Genomic DNA, 17,911 nt, shown 5'->3' with positions numbered 1-17,911 from the left:
GTTCTTTTAGCAAAGAGAAAATGTTAGATATCTTATTTGGCAATTGGCAATTTATAATTAGCAATCTCTGCCATAGCCAGTGATAATAATTTTTGAATTTTCTGTACAGGAAAGGCATTATAAGTATCACAATTTTTCTTAATCTATTCAATAATAATTGACTAAATTAGGAAAACATGGCTGAAGTTAATTGGTTAATAAATAATAGAATAAAGGCAGCAGGAATTTTAAAAGCAAATAGCAATGGATGCTTTGCCTGAAGTGACATAGAAGCAACATATTATTATCTAGAAAGGAAAATAATAACATTAAAGTTTACAGGATTTTCAGTAAAGTAGTATTCTAAGATGAGTAAAAATAAAGTTCAAGAAATTTTGAACAAAAGTAGAAGAAGCTATCTGAGAAGGTATGAATTTCCTGTCATTTGAAGTGGTTAGAGTTAGCTAATGACCAGTTGAAACGGAATTCAAGCCTCAGAGGTATTGTTTCAATGATCATTGCCATCCTATTCTCAATTTAAGATTCTGTACAGAGAAAGAGGACAGAAGAGGCTTATCACCCAAGTATGTAGGTTAAAATACAATATTATTGACCTTCAATTTTTAAGCAAATTAAAAAAAATACTTTCTCTTTAATTTTGCATCCAATAATCTATAATAATCTAAATAAACTGTACAAATCAAGAGATACAATACTTCTAGCTATAGAAATATTGTTACGCCTGTACTTAGCATTTAAGGAAATAATAAGTTATGACTAACTTGTTATGTAAAATCTATGATAAAATAATTTAAATTGTAAAGGGATTTACTTACATAGTTCAAAAGTTTCACAGAGGACAATCTGACTTTGGGTGATGGGTATGCAACATAATTCAACAACAAGATAACCTGGACATGTTATCTTTGAATATATGTATCCTGATTTATTGATGTCGCCCCATTAAAAAAATAAAATTATTAAAAAAAAAAGTTTCAGAGACATAGTGTGTTTAGTCATGGCTGATCAAGTCTCTGGCCTACTCTGTTTCAGTTTTATCTTCAAATAGGTGTCCATCAGGGTGGCAAATTAATGGTACTCCCACAAATTGCATCATGAGGAGGGATGAGCACCCAGTGCCAGAGTTTCTTTATAAGTACCATAACTTTTGTGATGACTGGGTATCTTTAACTATATCTATGACCAGGAAAATGCTATGCGTTGATTGAATTGGTCTTACATTGCCAGAACCATTTGTTATGTGGATTACTGTAACAATAGTTGCTTTAAGAAATTTAAGATTATCCCCAAAACTGTGGATCACTCAATGTGATCACCCTATCCCACCCAACCCACACAGCGGCTTTGTGATAGAGAATGTTTGGAATGGCTGTTGATGGGATAACCACGCACAATATTGATTGCTGAAGTGAAAAACACTCCAAATGGTGTGAAATAAATGGGAAAAGACATGACTTTATAGTCCCTACTTCAGAGGTTATAAAAGATACTAAAGGATCAGAAATTGAAATTGTCAGCTCTACAAATGGAGTTGCCAGCCAGCTTATAATTATTACATTCACAAAACGTTTATCTTCAGTGATAGAGGTAACTGACACATTTATTGAGTGTTACAAACAGAGTGAAAGAGTGAACAGAGGTTACGAATTCCATTGTACCTTCAAAATAAGTTATAAAGTTACCAAAGGTTCACACCTTGGAATCATTGCACACCTTGGAAAAAAAAGATTCAACTCTCCACTGCTATCTATGGCTACAATGGCTGTCAAGTGAGCTATAAAAAAAATAAAAAAAAAAGTTTTTTTTTGACCAGTAATAATCCTAGGATTAAACTGTTAATCCTTAAAGATAGATATCTTCTTTGGGATTTCTGTCAGTACAGACCATGAGCTTTATCTAAAATAAATGATTTTAACTGACACATGCTTTCAATACCCTTGGTCTTTTTCACATATCTTGAAGAAATAACTACCATCAGTTCTCACTCTATCTTTCTTGAGTCTCACACAAATTGCTGCCAAATGACAAAAGAAAAATACAGGAACTCAATCATCTTTGTATTGAATACATTTTCTATATAAATTGGTATTGGAGAATGAATTATTATACTCAATTCCGGTAAAAGCACAGAAAAGTTAACTTTTATTATCAAATGGCAGAAAGCCATAAATCATGTACTATGATGAAAAGGTTATTAGAAAGGTTTTTAATATGTCTTATATCTGTGTTAGTTTAGTGGTTTGAAATTTACAAACATATATAGTTATGTCATTTCATAGTATTGTACTTTTCCCAATAATTACATTAGTTATTGAAATTATTATGCATATATATTATTATATATGTATTTGCATATATATACACATGTTTCAGATATTACTTATAAAAATATGATGTAGTAGGAAAGACAAAGAGGCATTAGATTAGATTTTAGCTCCAGCATTTAATGTCAAGTAAACTTGCATAATCATTGAAGTCTTTGGAACCTGAGCCTTCTCATGTGGAAAATGGGGCAATTCTGTGTATGTATAACACTGCTGTGCGTTAATTACATAAATAATAAAACATGGTGTTTTGTAATATTTAACATGTTAATTCTTGACATAGTTTAAAAGGTTATTATAGGAACAAAAAACTCTATCAGTAGGAATATTATAAGGATAATTATATTATTAATAATAATTGCTTTATAACTGGTATCTAAATCAGTGGTATTCATTACAATGGAGGGTGAATTTGTCTGGAAAATGTTGTTTTTGAATTTCTGTAGGGTTTTTGAATGTAATATCTTGAAAGTGAAGGAAGAAATCTTCCATATTAATTTTTTAATTTTTTTTTGTCAGTTTAGTTTTGAAGATCAGAAGCAAATTTTGGAAACTTAAGAGCACATATTTATATCATAAACAAAAGAATGATGAGAAATGAAAGACAAAAAATATACTTTATATAAATATACTTCGTTATACTTCCACATAAAAAGATGATTATTTCTGGACACAGGGATGGGGTTTAGAGAGGATTAACAGAGAAAAGCAGGATTTAACATGAAACCCCCCCCCTTTTTTTTTTGGTCAATCTCTACCACCATCATTCACCAATCACCTGGTAGAGAGGATGGAATCCCCTAGATGTGACAATCTGTAAATAGATGTGTTATTATTTGCCTCAGATCCTGTCTAGAGCAATGGGAAAATTCATCACTTTGAAATGTCCTGTGGCAACATGGAATAATTGCAATAGAGAAAAAAATGTCAGCACTGTATGTCTAGCTAGAATAAGATAAATCTCCCGTCCCCACTTACCATGAAAAGTTTTCTGCTGGATGTAGAAGAGATCGGAAAATAGAATCAAGTATGAGATGAAAAGCAGTAAAGAGTTAAAGAGGTTATGCTTGCCAAGGAATTGTCATAGTGAAGGATGAAGAACCCTGTCATGGAGCTTATGAGACAAGAAGCCCAGCTGGCTTCTGAAAGCAGGTATGGGAATGGAGGAGAGACACGATCCAACAATACAAGCCTGCTAGGTAGTCTCTATAGGTCGTATTGCCGTTCCTCAGCTGCTAGAAGAATGAAGAAATTAATCACTATTAGATTTCTGAAGATAATGATGGGGTTCAGATCATACTACTCCAAAATATGGCATCTTGGCATATGAAATATCATAAACGGATGTGGCAGAAGCAGGATGGGTCACTTTGACCTTCTTATCTGAAACAGGTTATAAGACTCTCATATGTAAGGTACCATGTCTGTACACTGAGAAAACATTCTTATCATCAGAGATGGGGTATTTGGTGCTAAGAAATCTGTAAAAATAGACCTTGTTAAACTAATCCTTTTCTTAATTATTTATTTGGCATTTACTACCTTTAGGCCACACCCTTTGATGTTGTTAATTTTACACAACTTTATTGATTCTTTGTTTAAAGGGATAAAAGTTTCATTCTGTGGTCACGTATATGTAGACTCCACATATAAGTGAAATCATATGATATTTGTCTTTCTCTCACTTATTTCACTTAGCACAATATCCCCTAAGTTCATTTATATTGTTACAGATGACAAGATTTCATTCTTTTTAATGGCTTTTTAGTTCTTCATTCTCCTGTGAAGGCCCCAATATACACTAAAAAGTTTAATAAAACTTATATGTTTTTCTTCTGTTAATCTGTCTTTGTCAGTTTAATATTCAGACTTAGCCAGAGACTTTAAGGGAGTTGAGGAAAACTTTCTACTCTACAATAAAAATCTTCACAGTGACCCTTCCTTAAAGTTAAGACTCTGAAACTTTGATTAACCACCAAAATTGGGAAATGGAGGGGAAGGAGCACTGAATTTGATTGGTTATTCAAAAAAAAAATGACTCTAATATGGTCAAGAAGTTAATATGTTTATTATCTAGACTGTATCCTTGTGCTAAAAGAAATGAGCATTTGGGAATTATGTTGAATTTAGCAAGAGGAAAATACAGAAATTTTTATTTTTGTACTCCTAAATTGCTTGGAATACTGTTATGACAACATTTAAAGCTGTTATGTAAATTTTTTATGTTTATCAAACTATTTATTAAATAATTACTTTTGTTTTATTAAATAAAAATATATTTTATTAACATATTGCCTCAGGTCATCAAGGTAAGCCTATACTGCGTCAAACTTTACAGTTCAAAATAAAAGCAATAATGTATCTGTTTTATTATGTTTACTTATTTTTATTTTTTAATAATTAAAAATTTTAAATTATAGTTGATGTACAATATTATATTAGTTCAGGCATACAACATAATGATTAGACATTTATATAACTTATAGTGTAGTCACCTTGATAGTACCCATAGTTATTAAATATTATTATTTTTCTTTTTGTATTTTTCTGAAGTGAGAAGGGGGGAAGCAGAGAGATAGACTCCCGCATATGCCCAACACTGATTCACCAGGCATGCCCACTAGGGGGCAATGCTCTGTCCACCTGGGGCATTGCTTCATTGCTACTGGAGCCATTCTAGCACCTGAGGTGGAGGCCATGGAGCCATCCTCAGCACCCAGGACAACTTTGCTCCAGTGGAGCCTTGGCTGTGAGAGGGGAAGAAAGAGACAGAGAGAAAGGAGAGAGGGAAGGGTGGAGAAGCAAATGGGTGCTTCTCCTGTGTTTCCTTGCCAGGAATTGAACCCAGGACTTCCATATGCTGGGCTGATGCTGTACCGCTGAGACAATCGACCAGGGCTTACTACACTATTATTGACTATATTTCTCATTCTGTATTTTATATCCTCATGACTATTCTGTAACTACCAAGTTGTACTTTTTAATTTCATCACCTTTCTCACACATCCCCCAGTCTCCTCCCATCTGGCCATTATTGAAATACTCTCCATATCCTTGAGTCTGTTTCTGGTCTGTTTGGTATTTTATTTTGTTATTTAGACTCCACATATAGGTGAAATCATATGACATTTGTCCTTCTCTCACTTATTTCACTTAGCACAATATCCCCTAAGTCCATTTATATTGTTACAGATGTCAAGATTTCATCCGTTTTAATGGCTGCATCATATTCCATTGTATATAGGCATTACTTCTTTATTTACTTATTTATTCATTATTAAACAATTTAGATTGCTTATCTTGGATATTGTAAATAATGCTACAGTGAACATATAGATGCATGTCTTTTCAATTTAGTGTTTTTGGGTTTCTTTGTATAAATAACCACAAGTAGAATTTCTGAGTTCTTCTTTGTCCTTGGTGCTAGCCTTTGACTGGTATTAGTATTGCTACCCAAGCTTTTTTTGTTTATATCATATTTTTGTGAAAAATTTTTTTTCATCCCTTTACTTTTAATTTATGTGTGTATTTTGTACTGGATTGAGTCTCTTGTGTATAGTGTATGTAAGGTTCCTGTTGTTCTCTATTCAGCCACTATATATCTTTCGATTGGAGCATTTAGTCCATTTGCACTTAATGTGATTGTTGGAAGATATGTTTTTATTGCCATTTTATTTTTTTATTTTTTTCTTCTTTATAAAAATACCCTTTATTATTTCTTGTAATAGTGGTTTGGTGCTGACAAACTCCTTTAGCTTTTTATTGTCTGGAAAGCTTTTTGTTCTATGATTCTAAATGATAACCTTGCTGGAAACAATAGTCATAACTGTAGATTCCTGCTTTCCATTACTTTGAATCGCTTCTGGTCTAAAAGTTTTTGTTGAGAAATCAGCTGACTGTGTACTGGAGCTCCCTGTAGATAACTAACTGCTTTTTTTCCTGTGGCTTTTAAGATTCTCTCTTTGTCTTTAGCTATTTTCATTTTAATTATGATGTGTTTTGATGGAGACCTCTTTGGTTTCATCTTATTTGGGATTCTCTGCACTTCCTGGACTTATATGTCTATTTCCTTCACTAAATTAGGGAAGTTTTCTGCTATTACTTTTTCAAATAGATTTTTAATTTCTTGCTCTCTCTTTTCTTCTTTTGACATTCCCATGATGCAATTGTGGGTATACTTGTCACTAAACCATAGGCCCCTCAAATTATGATTATTTTTTTGTTTTGTTTTTTATTTTTCCTGCTCTGATTAGGTGTTTTCAATTTCCCTAATCTGCCAAATTGCTGAGTTGATCCTCTGTTTTATCTACTCTACTGTGGAGTCCCTATAATAAGGTACTCTTCATTATTGTTATTGTATTTATTTTATTTATGACTAGCTCTTTTTTATATTTTCTAACTCTATTTTTTTGTTACCCAACCCCCTCTAACTCTATTTCTATGTGTTATCTCTTTGTTAAAGTTCTCACTGATTACTGAGCATTTTTTTAACCAGTGTTTTGAACTCTGCATGTAGTAGATTATTTGTTTCTATTTTGTTTAGTCCTTTTCCCAGAGTTTTTCTCTGTCCTCTTCTTTGAGACATGTTTCTTTGTTTTCTCATTTTGTCTGCCTCCCTGTATTTGATTCTATGTATTAGGTAAAGTAGTTATGTTTACCAATCTTGGTAGAGTGGCCTCATATAGTAGGTATCCTATATGTCACCTGATCTGAGAGCTCCAGGTGTGCCCCTCCTGTGTGCAACATTCTATTATAGTTGAACCTTGATTGCTGATGACACATCAATGAGAGAGAATAACTACCAGGCTGACTGTGGGACTCTGTTGCCTGATGAGGTCACCTTTTGAGTGTATTCCTTGTGGAGCTGGTTGGGTATAGAACTGGTATGTTCTGAAACTGTACACCAGGCGCACTGGTTCTGGGTACTTCTGGGAGGTGCAGGACAAAATCAACTGCTACCTGTGCCCTACCCAGGGTCACCCTGCTAGAGCTACAAGGTGATCTGCAGATGTTTGCTACTTGTGCTGGGCTTGGAGCTTTCCAGGGAGGACAAGGTATAAACCAAGGCTGGCTACCATTAGAGTTGGGCCTAGGAACACTTAAATAGATATACAGGGCCTGCTAATGCTAGGTGCTTGTTGTTTGGGGTTTGTGAAACTTTAAGAGATTTTAGGAAAACCCACTGTATAAGCCAAAATAGGGTTGTGTTTTTTTTTTTTTGTTGTTGTTGTTGTTGTTTTTAATAGAAAAGTTACTATAAATGGTTTGGGCCGGCCCCAAATTTTCTTGGGGTAGGGTTCAGGAGATAGGAGTCCTGGTGTGCAGATAAGACCCTTCATTACTCAGGGGGGAACTTGGCAGTTGAAATATCCCTCCAGATTTTTAACTACATGTTGGTGTGGGAGCAGTCTGTTCCTCTGTACCCATCCTACAATTCTAGCTGTGGTTACTTCTTTATATCCTAAGTTATAGGACTTTGTTCAACTAGATTTTAGGGGTTTCTCATGATTGTTCTGTGGTTCAGTTGTAGTTTTGATGTGATTGTGGGAGGATGTGAGTACTGTGTTTACCTACTCTGACATGTTGACTAGAATTCCTTATTATTACATTTATTAACCACTTCTATTCATTATTCTAGGTCTAGCTGTAGGAAATAGTGGGTGTTTGTGCATTTTTGAACCATAAAAATTCCAATTTCATGTAATAAACTTATACTTTCTTCTGGCAATCCAGACTGGAGGCATCCAGATTGATGATAAACATTGGCTGGTAAGGTTTGCAGAGAAATGCAATTATCAAGAAACTTTCTGTTTACAATGAGCATGAAATTGCCCTGGCCGGTTGGCTCAGCGGTAGAGCGTCGGCCTAGCGTGCGGAGGACCCGGGTTCGATTCCCGGCCAGGGCACGTGGGAGAAGCGCCCATTTGCTTCTCCACCCCTCCGCCGCGCTTTCCTCTCTGTCTCTCTCTTCCCCTCCCGCAGCCAGGGCTCCATTGGAGCAAAGATGGCCCGGGCGCTGGGCATGGCTCTGTGGCCTCTGCCTCAGGCGCTAGAGTGGCTCTGGTCGCAATATGGCGACGCCCAGGATGGGCAGAGCATCGCCCCCTGGGGGGCAGAGCACCGCCCCTGGTGGGTGTGCCGGGTGGATCCCGGTCGGGCGCATGCGGGAGTCTGTCTGACTGTCTCTCCCTGTTTCCAGCTTCAGAAAAATGAAAAAAAAAAAAAAAAAAAAAAAAAAAAAAACCAATGAGCATGAAATTTAACATAATTTTTGGAAATCATTAGATTTGCAAGATGTAATCATGCTTCTTGCAATTTAATCCAAGTTTTTAGTGTGGTCTGCTCAACAAAGAACAAAGAAATTATTTTTGGCATTGATACTTTGATTAAAACAGACTATTAAAAAATTTTTTTTAGATTCCTTTTAAATTTTTAATCACATAATACTTAGACTGATCAAAATATTTTAGTTATTTTTCTACTAACTCTTATTCATTATACACATTAAAAGCAATATTCAGGACAGCTATAAAATTACCTTATGCACATGTTCTGAAAGCAATTATTAAAATCTCATGAATGGGAAATAAGATGCTCACGGATGCAAGTAAGGTGAATTTTGAGTAGCACACAAATGGAGGGAAAATTTCTAATGCAAGGAGGAGAATGCTTTGGGCAAGTGGGCCAAGCCTACTCTATTTCATTATAACATACTGTGCAATTCTGCTTTTTTGTGTTTATCTACAAATTAAATTATTACTTCATATATGCAAAAAGCTTTTCCTTTTCTGAGCTGGATAGGCCAGTAAATCCTTGAGATTATTTATTTATTTATTTATTTATTTGTATTTTTTCTGAAGTTGGAAATGGGGAGGCAGTCAGACAGACTCCTGCATGTGCCCGACTGGGATCCACCCGGCATGCCCACCAGGGGGCGATGCTCTACCCATCTGGGGCGTTGCTCTGTTGCAACCAGAGCCATTCTAGTGCCTGAGGCAGAGGCCATGGAGCCATCCTCAGCGCCTGGGCCAACTTTGTTCCAATGGAGCCTTGGCTGTGGGAGAGGAAGAGAGAGACAGAGAGGAAGGAGAGGAGGAGGGGTGGAGAAGCAGATGGGCGCTTCTCCTGTGTGCCCTGGCTGGGAATCAAACCCGGGACTCCTGCACGCCAGGCCGATGTTCTACCACTGAGCCAACTGGCCAGGGCTGAGATTATTTATTTTTTATCTTGTGTTTACTCACCATGCCTTGTAGGGTGAATGATAAGAAAGGTTATCTCATAAATACAAACATATACTTATGGACCGTGGTTTGGAAAAGATATGTTTTCTTTAATGGGTACAATTGAAGTATGTAGGATTTCAGCAACTGAAAAAATATCTTTCTGTTTATTCTGAATTCTTTTCTGCATGGCTTATCTTGACTGCCTTAGAGCTTCAGGCCGAAACCTTTACTGGACCAGTCAAAACATTGAATTGCAGGGTGATTTTCTTCTGTGTGAGGAGGTTTCAGAAATCCCAAGGGTTAGTTGCCTTCTAAATCTAGATGAGGGCATTGGATTCCATATATTCTTTCCATCTGTGATGTGCTAAGGACAGAAATATGTATGATCAATCTTGAAAACATTCCAGGAAAGTCATTTGGTTACACAGAATTCATACTCAGTTGATATCTAAGGTGAATCTCAGACATCACAATAATTCTGAATGCCAAATTTATTATTTTTCAACTGGGATAATTTAATATTTAAATCTATTTTATTTTAGTCTACGTTTTTATAAAAGAGAACTTCAATTTTTCTTGCTTGAGACATTCTTATGTACAGCATACTGATTCTGTAATGATCCAAAGAAACAACAGTTTCACATTTACTCACATACTCAATATCTTAGCATTTAATTATTTAAAAATGATAAACATTGGTATAATTATTTCCCTGAAGCTGCAGATACATATTGTTGAGATTTGAAAATCTGGTTCATTGGAATTATAACACCTAAAAATCCAGTTGTTTAAAACTCTACATTATTTTGGCCTTGATATGTATCTTTTTTTTAATTAAATGAGATATGGGGAGGCAGAGCCAGATGTCCTACTGGGATCCACCTGGCAAGCTCCCTACCAGGCGATGCTCTGTCCATCTGGACTGCTCCTCCATTGTTCAGCAACCAAGCTATTTTAGTAGCTGAGGTGAGGCCATGGAGCCATCCTCAGTGCCTGGGGCCAATTTGCTCCAAGTGAGCAATAGCTGCAAAAGGAGAGAGAGAGAGAAGGGGGGAAAGGTGAGGAAGCAGATGTTTGCTTCTCCTTTGGGTTCTGACTGGGAATTGAACCCAGGTCTTCCACATGCTTGGCCAATGCTCTACCGCTGAGCCAAGTGACCTGGGCCTGTAAGAAATGTTAAAGGGACTCCATTAAGAAGAGAAAAAAGAGATAAAAAATATGAATAACAAAATGACAATATCTGTGTACTTATCAAAAATTAATTTAAATGTAAATGGATTAAATACTCCAATCAAAGACATAAGGTGGCTGAATGGATAAAAAAGCAAGACCCATACATATTCTATCTGCAAAAGTCCCACTTTAAATGGCCAGTTTTAAACGTAGTTACAGAGATGTAAAGTACAAAAGAAGGAATATAGTTAACAATGTGATGATATGTACGGTGTCAGATGGGTTTGGCCTTATCGAGGTGATTTCTTTGTCAATTGTGTATTGCACACTTTAAACTGGTTCCATACTGTATGTCAATTGTAATAAAAAATAAAAGTTATTTTTAAAAATATATATTTTCTTTATTTTATATATGAAGAAGTGAAGTAACTTGAGCAATGTCATGCATTTAGTAAGAGTGGTTTGATTTAATATTGGCTTTTTTGAAGGAAAAAAAAACAAGCAAGCTGTGAAACAGTCAAAACAAAGAAATGGGGGAGGGAATGAAACTGGATAGGAGATCCATAACTGGAGGAATAAAGAAAATGGTAGAAATTTTTGCTTAGCGATGTGAACAAATAAATATACGATGTAAAGTAGTGTAAAATAGAGTCAAAATGGAATGTGTAGCAGAAGAATCCTCAGAAAATAATGTCCAGTATTTTTTTCATTTTCTTTTTTTTTATGGATATACTGAATTCTCCCTCATTTAAATTAACCACTAACCATATATACATGTGATGGCCTTCTATTACCGGTTTCTTGAACAATGAAAGAGAAGGCTGTGTGGGGACTAGTGACTGAAAAGAGGAAAGCGTCTATTAGCAGTTGTATATCAGCATTTCCGGTAACTGAGAGAATATACTATAAATCCTCAGGGGGAATCATGAAAAATCTTGGAATTTTGAATGTACTTCAATATGTGGTACATGAACCTGATTTATGTAATTGAGATATTTATGAAAATGAACCAGAAGGATAGAAGATTTCAGGAAAAAACAAGTTAAATGCATCTCCCCCTTATAATTCTACTTGAAATTGATTTTTTTTTCCTTTTGAAACACTAGAAATAGAGATTTATAAATACCATAACTAGGAGAATAAAATTTATACTAATAAGAGAGGTGTTGAAACTTGTTAGCCATGTATACTGTAATGTATAATTAAAATACTACTTAAAGTAGGTTGTCTCCATTTATTAGGAATGTTCAGCTAATATGGAGCTTATGGTAACAGTGAACAGTTTTGTTCCGTGACTGAATATGTCATACGCTAGATAAAATCTGCACACATATGATATTTGCTCTGTATAGTGTTTTAAAATAGTAAAACATTACTTTTTAATATTTAAAGACTGAGAGATTTTACGAAAATCTAAAATTTTGGCCTTTTCTGAACAATGGTAAACGCTACTAAAAAGAGGTTCTCATTGTCAGAGGGCTCAGCAGCTGAGACTGATGAACCAGCCCCTGCCTACCTTGGTTGGAGCATACTCTCCCTAATTCTCTGCAGTGTAGTTCCCTCATTTGTGCTCTTGGTTTCCCTCCTGTTCAAACCCTAGGCCCTGGCTGGTTGGCTCAGTGGTAGAACGTCAGCTTGGAGTGCAGGAATCCCGGGTTCCATTCCGTTCCAGGGCACACAGGAGAAGCGCCCATCTGCTTCTCCACCCCTCCCCCTCTCCTTCCTCTCTGTCTCTCTCTTCCCCTCCCGCAGCCAAGGCTCCATTGAAGCAAAGTCAGTCCGGGCTCTGAAGATGGCTCTGTGGCCTCTGCCTCAGGTTCTAGAATGGCTCTGGTTGCAACAGAGCAACGGGCAGAGCATCGCCCCCTGGTGGGCATGCCCGGTGGATCCCGGTCGGTCACATGCGGGAGTCTGTCTGACTGCCTCCCCGTTTCCAACCTCAGAAAAATACAAAACAAAACAAAACAAAACAAAACAAAACAAAAAAACCCCTGTAAGTATTTGAGTTTTGTTTGTCTTTTAAAAGAAAAGCGCCCTCCATACATTTAGCTCAACATCCTGACGGACTATTTGGGTTACGGAAGTAGTGCTCTCTCTCCCCCTTTTTTTCCTGTGGCTTCTTAGGCGCCAGCAAATGGTTGGGAAAGGCAGTCACGGGCTACAGAACAACAAAATGTCTTCTATGAGTTATTAGAAGTTTTCAGGCTTGGAGGAGCGGATGAGGAGCGGAGGAAAGGAAGACAAGATTCCAGAGATAAAGTGGAAGAAATAAGTAGTAAAATTCTCTGGAAGTGAGAATAGCAGCAGAATTTAAAGGATGCCTAATATTAAATTTCCAAGTATCGTCTGGGCTTCAGTAGTGAGGTAATACTTTATTTTATTCCAAGTCTTATATAAGTTCCTTATGCATATAGCTTCTATTGGAAGGTTCTACATTGCTCAGCAAATAAATATACATACGGGAGGTGTAATAGGAGAAGCAAAATGAGAATTCAGCAGAGGGAGAAACTAGAAATGAGCGAGGTCTGCTCCCACCTCACTCTTCCTGTATATTGGGATATAAACTGGGCTCTCTGCAGTCCTTGAAATGGAGACAGTAGATCATTTTTTAAATATACAATGTAACTTCAAAAAAGTGAAAGGAACACAGATATCCAAGAGTCTGACAAAAGAGTCACAATAGTTAAAACATTGTGTTTAAAACTTAAATTATGAAGAAAGAAAGAGTTGTTCTCCAATTTTACCAGCAAGGAATATGTCAGAAATAATTCCTGTCGAGATGGCAAATGTAAGCAACAATAATTCTGACTACTACTTGTATACTTTAAGGTAAATACAAACTATGGTAGTCTCACATTTGATGAGAAAATTAGATTTTAAAATAAGATTGCACATTGGATAGTGTTGTACCCATGTGCTGATGTCGTAGGTTCGACCCCTGGTCAGGGCATATAGAAAAGCAACCAATGAGTGCATAACTAACTAAATGGAGCTACTAAGTGGAACAACAAGTTTGCTTCTCTCTCTCTCAAAATCAATGGAAAAGTTAAAGTAAGGACTATGGAAAAAAATCACATACATTTTAAATTATCCTTGAAAAGTTTCTTCACTGCCCTTAAATCATCACAATGGGATTCTTTGAATAAAATCTGTAGCCTCATACCCTAGGGAGATGGATGACAACAGCGATAGAAAGATCTCTTCTGACTCCCTCCACCCTCCACCCTCCACCCTCCACCCACTCCCACCCCTCAAAGTACAAGCATATAGAATAAGAAATTGAGTGTGTCAGTGTCACTCCACTAAATACCCAATAACTTGATTTCGAGAATTTAATGGTAGTGTAAATTTTTGGTAATATTTTAAAGTGTTCTCAAGTTTTTATATTTTTTTCATCATACGGTTGCTAAAATTCAAACAAGAGTACAACTTTATAAGGCATTTCATGAATATGGTTTACTTTACAATCTCATTGCTTTGGGTAACCATGAACATTTTTTGAAAGGGCAGGCTGTGTTGCATCTAAATATGGAGCAACTAATATTGTGGTCTTTAATGCAGTGGTTACCCTTTGTGTGTGGGATATGTTGATGTGTTTATAAGAGCCCGATGAAACATACTATATGGACTCAATTTTCTTTTTAAGCTTGCTTTTAAAGGAGGCCGAATCCATCCAAAGGAGGATTAATCAACCCAGATGCTGCCCATATATTACTACACATCTCTTCACAGTTTGTGAGATACCATTAATTCTCCTGCCTTTAAAACCAAACAAGGCAGCTGTTTTCCCACACTTTAAAAACAGTGTTGAGCAAAGAAGGGGAAAGGCATGTAGCTGTTAAAGTTTTATGACTTTAAAAAAAATTAAGATTGACCTGATTCTAACCTGTAACTTTCTTTTACATTTTCTTCTCCCATATACTTAAAATTTTCTTCTTATAATTTCTGCATACTTTTGTACCCATGCCCTTGTTAACATGAAATAAATCATGAAAATATCTAAAATTTAACTAAAACATTATTGTTTCTTTAGAATCCTGAAACAAAACTTTATAAAGAATTTATAAATATTTTGATTAGAGCTAAATTCAACACATCTGTTTTTGTTTAGTGACAACTTTTAAGGTGTGGTTGAGAACAGAATTCATCCATTTTAGGATTCACTTAACTTTGTTGAATGGGGCTTAAATACCAACTTGTTTGTGTTTCTATAAAATTACTATAATGTCAAGAAAAGGTGTTTTTTTCTCCTGAAATTATTCATTACCACTGGTAATGCTGGTCCAATAAAAAGTGAACAATATTGTTAAGTATTTATCTCAAATGCATTTCTGTTGAAAGAAAAGACTGGGATAGAATCAATTCAAAATCAACTTAATTTGTTAAAATATTTTATTCTCAAGGGCATGACAAATTGAGAGTGAGTATATAGTGCAGCTGAATACTATACAGAAAAGTAATCTAAATAAACAGATGACTTTCATTTGTCACACTAATATATGCCAAATTTTTTGAAAACCTATGAAATCTACATTATTGAACACTGAATGTGGGGTCCCAAGGAATATCACAATGCACTGACCAGGTTGTTTCTGTTCATTCAGAAGATTCACGTAACATGTGCAGGAAGTCACGATAACTCAGTGAACAGCTTGGCCACCTGCACACTGAGTACTTGCAATCTTTTGTCCCTGCAACAACATCTTTTAAATGATTATATTTGCATTTCAGGTAAGAAAGCATCAAATATGGTTGTATATAGCATATTATTTTGGCCATCTCAGAATAAGGAATTTAGAAGTTCAACTTATACATTATGGTGCTGATGAAGGTACTTGATCTATAAAAAAGCTACACTAACATACATTTACATCTATATAATTACTGCATTGCAGGTAGAAACCAGAACAGCAATCTGTTCATTTTTACATTTAACTCCAAATGGGCAATTTATTAGGCTCCACAGAAAGTACGAAATGATAATACTCAATGTTTTCAGACTATTAGCTATGTATACTGCCATGTATAATTAGAGTGTCTGCTTTGAATCTTAGAGTCATGAGTACTTTTGTATTATACTCTAATAAGGATTGTGGCCATTTTAAGACATTATTATATTTTTCTCTTGGGTTTTTTAAAAATGTTTATTTTATTGAGATAAGAGAGAGAGGAAGAGAGAGAGAATGAAAGAAAGAACACTTATCAGTTCCCGTACATGGCCTGACCAGATACCCAAGAGCATACTTCGGGACTATGCTTTAACCAACCCAGCCATCATCCTGCCAGGGCCTAATACATTATCTTTATTGCAATTTATGGTCACATATTTTATGTAACTCTTTTACCATTAATTTTGATAATACATTTCTTTAGTGATGGGAGTAGATGGTAAAATAGTTGATAGCTGAGCATCAAGTAAAACAAACCAGAATGTACCATCCTCCTATGCAGCGGGTTATATGAGTCAGCATATGCACTGACTGGGAAAGGATTTCTTAACCAGGGCATTTTTTCCATTCTCTTCTGAATATCTTAGTTGCCTATTGAGATACTCGTTCAAAATTTATTTATGGCTGATTTCACTTGGAGAGCTGAGAAATCTTTCTACTCTGCTAAACTCGTACATTTTGTAGCTTTCACTTTCCTTTCCTTCCTCTTTTTCTTCTTCTCTTTCTCTTTCTCCATATACATACTCTCACAGAACAATGTACATCCAACAGCATTTCTTTTTACATCGTAAATATATCCTTCCAAATTATGTCACCATTGTTATAGACTTTAGTTTATGAATCTGAATGTATAAATTTACAATGAGGAGGAGGACGTTTATGTTAAAACCATTTAAAATGAAACGTGAGCAAGCATTTCTTTGGGTAACCGGAAATGAACCAGTTTGTGATTGGGTTTGAAGTTTATATCATTTAGAAGGAGAAAGAGACTCTTTGATGAGTAGAAACTGATTTGACTGTAGGGTTTCTTGTCAATTCTTCACATTCATGATTTATGAAGTTTTAGTCTGACAGGAGAATATTAACTCACTCTGCTGTCCGGATTGCTTGCCCACAGTGTTTCCTCCATGGCTCTGTATCAGCAATCGTTGTAGTGGGAGAATGAGAGTGGGTTTGCTTCGTGGTGGGTTGGTCCCATCCCCCATGAGGGTGAGGAATCTGATATGGGGAAGGTTAGCCAGGAAGGAAGTATTTCTCATTATTTCAGTAGTCAGTGGCCCAATTTTAAGTAGAGACTTTTATCCAAATAGAGATGAGGTGGATTTTGTTTGCTTTCTCTATCTAAGAGGAAAAGGCTAAGCAATTTTATGATCATTTTCTTGCTAATTAATGTTTAGGATAAAATAATTTCCCCCTTCATAGAGGCCAGTGGGAACACGTATGACAGGAAATTTTTTTTTTTTTTTGTATTTTTCTGAAACTGGAAACGGGGAGAGACAGTCAGACAGACTCCCGCATGCACCGGACTGGGATCCACCCGGCACGCCCACCAGGGGCGACGCTCTGCCCACCAGGGGGCGATGCTCTGCCCCTCCGGGGCGTCGCTCTGCTGCGACCAGAGCCACTCTAGCGCCTGAGGCAGAGGCCAAGGAACCATCCCCAGCGCCCAGGCCATCTTTGCTCCAATGGAGCCTTGGCTGCGGGAGGGGAAGAGAGAGACAGAGAGGAAGGAGGGGGGGTGGAGTAGCAAATGGGCGCTTCTCCTATGTGCCCTGGCCGGGAATCGAACCCGGTTCCCCCGCACGCCAGGCCGACGCTCTACCGCTGAGCCAACTGGCCAAGGCCTGACAGGAAAGTTTTGACTCAATGTCCAGTCAGAGATTCAGTGCAGAAATATGTTCCAGCACTGGGGGCATTTGATGGTGACTAAACAAACACTGGAACACAATCTTGATTTCAAATGGAAATGCCTGAGAGGTGGAATTTTAAAATCCCTACTAAATGTACCATTATTCACACACTTAGGAAGATTACAAAAGGCTCAGGCTCACCAGGACATAGAAATATCTATAAAGAAAAAAGTAAAGACTTTAGTTTTCTTTGAAAGCTTTGTAATGTATAGTGTCATTTCTGGGATCCCTTCCGTTCCCCTGTTGAACAACATGACGAGTACTGGTTCGAAATGGAGCAAAAAAGGACTAATTTTTTTTTATATAAAACAGTTTAAAAAATATTTATTGAT

The sequence above is a fragment of the Saccopteryx leptura genome, chromosome 8 (assembly GCF_036850995.1).
Source record: "Saccopteryx leptura isolate mSacLep1 chromosome 8, mSacLep1_pri_phased_curated, whole genome shotgun sequence".
Taxonomy (NCBI): domain Eukaryota; kingdom Metazoa; phylum Chordata; class Mammalia; order Chiroptera; family Emballonuridae; genus Saccopteryx; species Saccopteryx leptura.
Note: the sequence above shows the minus strand (reverse complement) of the source record.